Source organism: Triticum dicoccoides, chromosome 4A (genome assembly GCF_002162155.2).
Source record: "Triticum dicoccoides isolate Atlit2015 ecotype Zavitan chromosome 4A, WEW_v2.0, whole genome shotgun sequence".
NCBI lineage: Eukaryota > Viridiplantae > Streptophyta > Magnoliopsida > Poales > Poaceae > Triticum > Triticum dicoccoides.
In genome coordinates this window covers 705,460,510-705,467,267 of record NC_041386.1, presented here as the reverse complement: position 1 = coordinate 705,467,267, position 6,758 = coordinate 705,460,510, and the positions used below count along the sequence as shown (strand labels likewise).

The 6,758-nt window shown below is 51.9% G+C and overlaps 1 pseudogene; it reads right to left on the bottom strand.

The window, feature by feature from the left end:
* On the bottom strand, window positions 1-1,069 carry LOC119289792 (annotated as a pseudogene).
* Window positions 1,070-6,758: the final 5,689 nt, after the last annotated feature.

Genomic DNA, 6,758 nt, shown 5'->3' with positions numbered 1-6,758 from the left:
TGGAAGGGAAAAAAGTGATGTTTAAATTGTTTGTAACCACTCATCAATCTGAGTTGCACATCTTTCCTAGCAAAACTTGCTCATGTGTGCTGTTTGGTTTTAGCGCCACTATTCAAGAACAGGGAGGGAAAAGCAGAGTAGGCGTGTTTGAGTTGAAACTAGCTCAGTGGCGTGGGCTCATACGACACTCTCCTCCGACCTCAGCCCGAGTGCCTGACCGCGCGACCTCCCTGAACCAGTTCTTACTGCCGATCGTTATCTTGTCTTCACGCGCGTGGCGCAGATCGATCTGTCTTCCCGACCAACTCTGTTTCATCTTCTTCGTCCTACGCCGGCGTTGTGCAAGAGCAGGAGGAAGACTCGGGAGCAAGCAAATCGAGCGCAACAAACTGCTCGATCGACCCGACGCAATCAGTAGCTCCAGAGCGCGACGTCTCCTGCGCCGTAGCTGCCGTCCTCGTCGGCTCCGTTCATGTGCGCGATGCTTTGCCAGTCGCCGCCGCAGCCGCTCATCCCGTCGTAGTAGCAGTGGGAATGCTGGTCCAGGTCCGCCAAGCCGCCGTACATGGCGAAGCTGTCGTACGGGTGCCGCCGCGGCATCCTGCATCATCACCATCGCTGGCGCCGGCGCGGAGGCCGCCTGCAGGGCGGAAGCAGAGGAGGGCGCGCCGTCGTGGGGGCAGGCGGCCCGGGCGAGCGCCATGGCGGCGGCGCGGATATCCTGGGGCGTACGGAGCGTGGCCGGGTCGACGGCGAGCAGGGCGGCCGAGTCGGCGAAGTTGAGGCAGGCGGCGCGGCCGTGGAGCGCGAGCGCGGCGACGTCGTGGGCGCGCGCGGCGGCCTCCGGGCTGGCGAAGGTGCCGAGCCAGATGCGGGACTTCTTGCTGGGCTGGCGCACCTCGCACACCCACCGCCCCGCGGCGCCGCGCCGCCGCACGCCGCGGTACACCGGGTGGCGCGTCTCCCGGAACTTGGTCCGCCCCGCCGGCCGCTTCGGCGGCGCCGACGTCACCGTGGCGTACCCGCCGCCGTCGACCACGCCGTAGAGGCCCGCGCCGCACCGGTCCATCTTGCAAGGCAAGGCGACGATCGTTTGCTTATTATCTGCAGCTTGCTAGCTAAAACAATGGCGCTGGGTTGTGATCGAGGTTGTATGTATGGTCGGGACTCGGGAGTGAGCAAGGAGAGCGACATGTGTATATAGGATTCGGCCGGGGCGCGTGGCGGGTTCGAAGGGTGGGCTCGTGGCGGGACACGGTAGCGGAGGGAAGCCGGCCGTGTTGGCGTGGCGGGGGGCTTTTGCTTCGCGCTGGATGCAAAGCGATCGTCCGTACGTCGCGATCTGATCCGACCTACTGATGGAGGAAGAGAAGCTATGGGATTCAGCACACTTGCATTGGCTCCGTGGCCGTCAGTATATACAGATTACAGAGGCATCGTGTGCCACTACCAGGGGCGATCGTGGGCAGCCATCGTGCCCACTACTCACGCACACGCACTGACCTGAGGTCGTGCTACATACACAGTCCGTACGCAGTATTCTACATATACTCTAACACCCTCCGCAGTCTTGACGTCGGCCGGAGCGACGCAAAGACTGGCCCTGAACTGAAGAAAAACGTCCGTGAACAAGCCTTTGGTCATGACATCGGCGAGTTGCTGCGTGGTGGGGATGTGAAGAACTCTGAACTGGCCCAGCGCCACACGCTCCCGAACGAAGTGGATGTCGAGCTCCACGTGCTTGGTGCGCCGGTGATGCACTGGGTTCGCGGAGAGGTAGCAGGCGGAGACATTGTCGCAGTAGACCACGGTCGCTGTGCGGACGGGGAGGAGGAGCTCGCCAAGGAGCTGACGAAGCCAGACGCACTCGGCCACAGCATTGGCAACGCCGCGATATTCTGCTTCTGCGCTGGAGCGCGGCACCGTGGCCTGGCGTTTGGACGACCAGGAGATGAGGGCGTCGCCGAGGTAGATGCAGAAGCCAGACGTCGACCGGTGGGTGTCGGGGCAACCCGCCCAGTCAGCGTCAGTGTAGGCGTGGAGATCCAGCGTCGGAGAAGCACGGAGATGCAGACCGTGGGCGGGCGCCCCGCGAACGTAGCGCAACACGCGCTTGATGAGAGCACGGTGACACTCGTGCGGGTCGTGCATATGTAAGCAGACCTGTTGCACGGCATAGGCGAGCTCGGGCCTGGTGATGGTGAGGTACTGTAGAGCCCCGGCGAGGCTGCGATACTCCGAGGGATCGGTGACGCGCGGCCCGTCAGCCTGAGGAAGCTTGCCCTTCGTGTCGATCAGAGTGCGCGAAGGTTTGCACGTGTCCATGCCCGCGCGCTCGAGAATCTCCTCAGCGTACTGCTTCTGGCAGAGGAAGAAGCCAGCCGGCGTGTGCGTGACATGGATGCCGAGGAAGAAGCGCAGGGCACCAAGGTCCTTCATGGCGAACGCGTCAGCGAGCCGATGCACGATGCGATGAAGGAGCGCCGGCGTGGAGGCCGTGAGGACAATGTCGTCGACGTAGAGCAGGAGGAACGCCGCGTCATTGCCGCTGGTGTAGGTGAACAGAGAGTTGTCGGAGCGCGTTGCGTTGAAGCCGATCGTCTTGACGAAGCCAGCGAAGGTTTGGAACCAGGCGCGGGGAGCTTGTTTAAGCTGTTGGGGAACGTAGTAATTTCAAAAAATTTCCTACGCACACGCAAGATCATGGTGATGGCATAGCAACGAGAGGGGAGAGTGTTGTCCACGTACCCTCGTAGACCGTAAGCGGAAGCGTTAGTACAACGCGGTTGATGTAGTCGTACGTCTTCACGATCCGACCGATCCAAGCACCGAACGTACGGCACCTCCGAGTTCAGCACACGTTCAGCTCGATGATGATCCCCGGGCTCCGATCCAGCAAAGCTTCGGGGATGAGTTCCGTCAGCACGACGGCGTGGTGACGGTGATGATGTACTACCGGCGCAGGGCTTCGCCTAAACTCCGCGACGATATGACCGAGGTGGAATATGGTGGAGGGGGGCACCGCACACGGCTAAGGAACGATCCGTAGATCAACTTGTGTGTTATGGGGTGCCCCCCTGCCCCCGTATATAAAGGAGGGAGGGGGAGGTGCGGCCAGCCCCCTTGGGGAGCGCCTGGAGGAGTCCTACTCCCACCAGGAGTAGGACTCCCCCCTCTTGCCTTGGTGGAGAAGGAAATGGGGGAGGGGAAAGAGGAAAGGGGGGCGCCGCCCCCCCTTCCTTGTCTAATTCGGACTAGGGGGGAGGGGGCGCGCGGCCTGCCCTGGCCGGCCCTCCTCTTCTCCCTCATGGCCCACTAAGGCCCATTAACCCCCCCCCCCCGGGGGGGGGGTTCCGGTAACCCCCCGGTGTTCCGGTAAAATCCCAATTTCACCCGGAACCTTTCCGATGTTCAAACATAGGCTTCCAATATATCAATCTTTATGTCTCGACCATTTCGAGACTCCTCGTCATGTCCGTGATCACATCCGGAACTCCGAACATACTTCGATACATCAAAACTTATAAACTCATAATAAAACTGTCATCGTAACGTTAAGCGTGCGGACCCTACGGGTTCGAGAACTATGTAGACATGACCTAGAACTATTCTCGGTCAATAACCAATAGCGGAACCTAGATGCCCATATTGGTTCCTACATATTCTACGAAGATCTTTATCGGTCAAACCGCATAACAACATACGTTGTTCCCTTTGTCATCGGTATGTTACTTGCCCGAGATTTGATCGTCGGTATCCAATACCTAGTTCAATCTCGTTACCGGCAAGTCTCTTTACTCGTTCTGTAATGCATCATCCCGTAACCAACTCGTTTGGTCACATTGCTTGCAAGGCTTATAATGATGTGCATTACCAAGAGGGCCCAGAGATACCTCTCCGACAATCGGAGTGACAAAACCTAATCTCGAAATACGCCAACTCAACATGTACCTTCGGAGACACATGTAGTACTCCTTTATAATCACCCAGTTATGTTGTGATGTTTGGTAGTACCCAAAGTGTTCCTCCGGTAAACGGGAGTTGCATAATTCTCATAGTTACAGGAACATGTATAAGTCATGAAGAAAGCAATAGCAATATACTAAATGATCAAGTGCTAGGCTAACGGAATGGGTCATGTCAATCACATCATTTTCCTAATGATGTGATCCCATTAATCAAATGACAACACATGTCTATGGTAGGAAACATAACCATCTTTGATTAACGAGCTAGTCAAGTAGAGGCATACTAGTGACTATATGTTTGTCTATGTATTCACACATGTATCATGTTTCCGGTTAATACAATTCTAGCATGAATAATAAACATTTATCATGATATGAGGAAATAAATAATAACTTTATTATTGCCTCTAGGGCATACTTCCTTCAGTCTCCCACTTGCACTAGAGTCAATAATCTAGATTACATAGTAATGATTCTAACACCCATGGAGTCTTGGTGCTGATCATGTTTTGCTTGTGAGAGTAGCTTAGTCAACGGGTCTGCAACATTCAGATCCGTATGTATTTTGCAAATCTCTATGTCTCCCACATGGACTTGGTCCCGAATGGAATTGAAGCGTCTCTTGATGTGCTTGGTCCTCTTGTGAAATCTGGATTCCTTTGCCAAGGCAATTGCACCAGTATTGTCACAGAAGATTTTTATTGGTCCCGATGCACTAGGTATGAGACCTAGATCGGAAATGAACTCCTTCATCCAGACTCCTTCATTTGCTACTTCCGAAGCAGCTATGTACTCCGCTTCACATGTAGATCCCGCCACGACGCTTTGTTTAGAACTGCACCAACTTACAGCTCCACCATTTAATAAAAACACGTATCCGGTTTGCGATTTAGAATCGTCCGGATCAGTGTCAAAGCTTGCATCGACGTAACCATTTACGACTAGCTCTTTATCACCTCCATATACGAGAAACATATCCTTAGTCCTTTTCAGGTATTTCAGGATGTTCTTGACCGCTGTCCAGTGATCCACTCCTGGATTACTTTGGTACCTTCCTGCGAAGGTTATTGCTAAGCATACGTCAGGTCTGGTACACTGCATTGCATACATGATAGAGCCTATGGCTGAAGCATAGGGAACATCTTTCATTTTCTCTCTATCTTCTGCTGTGGTCGGGCATTGAGTTTGACTCAACTTCACACCTTGTAGTACGGGCAAGAACCCTTTCTTTGCCTGATCCATTTTGAACCTTTTCAAAATTTTATCTAGGTGCGTGCTTTGTGAAAGTCCTATTAAGCGTCTTGATCTATCTCTATAGATCTTGATGCCCAATATGTAAGCAGCTTCACCGAGGTCTTTCATTGAAAAACTTTTATTCAAGTATCCCTTTATGCTATCCAGAAATTCTATATCATTTCCAATTAATAATATGTCATCTACATATAATATCAGAAATGCTACAGAGCTCCCACTCACTTTCTTGTAAATACAGGCTTCTCCAAAAGTCTGTATAAAACCATATGCTTTGATCACACTATCAAAGCGTTTATTCCAACTCCGAGATGCTTGCACCAGTCCATAAATGGAACGCTGGAGCTTGCACACTTTGTTAGCACCTTTTGGATCTACAAAACCTTCTGGCTGCATCTTTTGGTTTCAACACTATGAATATGTATATCACTACTATCGAGATTCAATAAAAATAGACCACTCTTCAAGGGTGCATGACCATAAAAGATATTACTCATATAAATAGAACAACCATTATTCTCTGATTAATATGAATAACCGTCTCGCATCAAACAAGATCCAGATATAATGTTCATGCTTAACGCTGGCACCAAATAACAATTATTTAGGTCTAAAACTAATCCCGATGGTAGATGTAGAGGTGGCGTGCCGACCGCGATCACATCGACTTTGGAACCATTTCCCACGTGCATCGTCACCTCGTCCTTAGCCAATCTTCGCTTAATCCGTAGTCCCTTTTTCGAGTTGCAATTATTACCAACAGAACCAGTATCAAATACCCAGGTGCTACTGCGAGCATTAGTAAGGTACACATCAATAACATGTATATCACATATACCTTTGTTCACTTTGCCATCCTTCTTATCCGGCAAATACTTGGGGCAGTTCCGCTTCCAGTGTCCAGTCTGCTTGCAGTAGAAGCACTCAGTTTCAGGTTTAGGTCCAGACTTGGGTTTCTTCTCTTGAGCAGCAACTTGCTTGCTGTTCTTTTGAAGTTCCCCTTCTTCTTCCCTTTGCCCTTTTTCTTGAAACTGGTGGTCTTGTTAACCATCAACACTTGATGCTCCTTCTTGATTTCTACTTCCGCGGCTTTTAGCATCGCGAAGAGCTCGGGAATAGTCTTGTTCATCCCTTGCATATTATAGTTCATCACGAAGCTCTTGTAGCTTGGTGGCAGTGATTGAAGAATTCTGTCAATGACACTATCATCAGGAAGATTAACTCCCAGTTGAATCAAGTGATTATTATACCCAGACATTTTGAGTATGTGTTCACTGACAGAATTATTCTCCTCCATCTTGCAGCTGTAGAACTTATTGGAGACTTCATATCTCTCAATCCGGGCATTTGCTTGAAATATTAACTTCAACTCCTGGAACATCTCATATGCCCCATGACGTTCAAAACGTCGTTGAAGACCCGGTTCTAAGCCGTAAAGCATGGCACACTGAACTATCGAGTAGTCATCAGCTTTGCTCTGCCAGACGTTCTTAACGTTGTCAGTTGCATCAGCAGCAGGCCTGGCACCCAGCGGTGCTT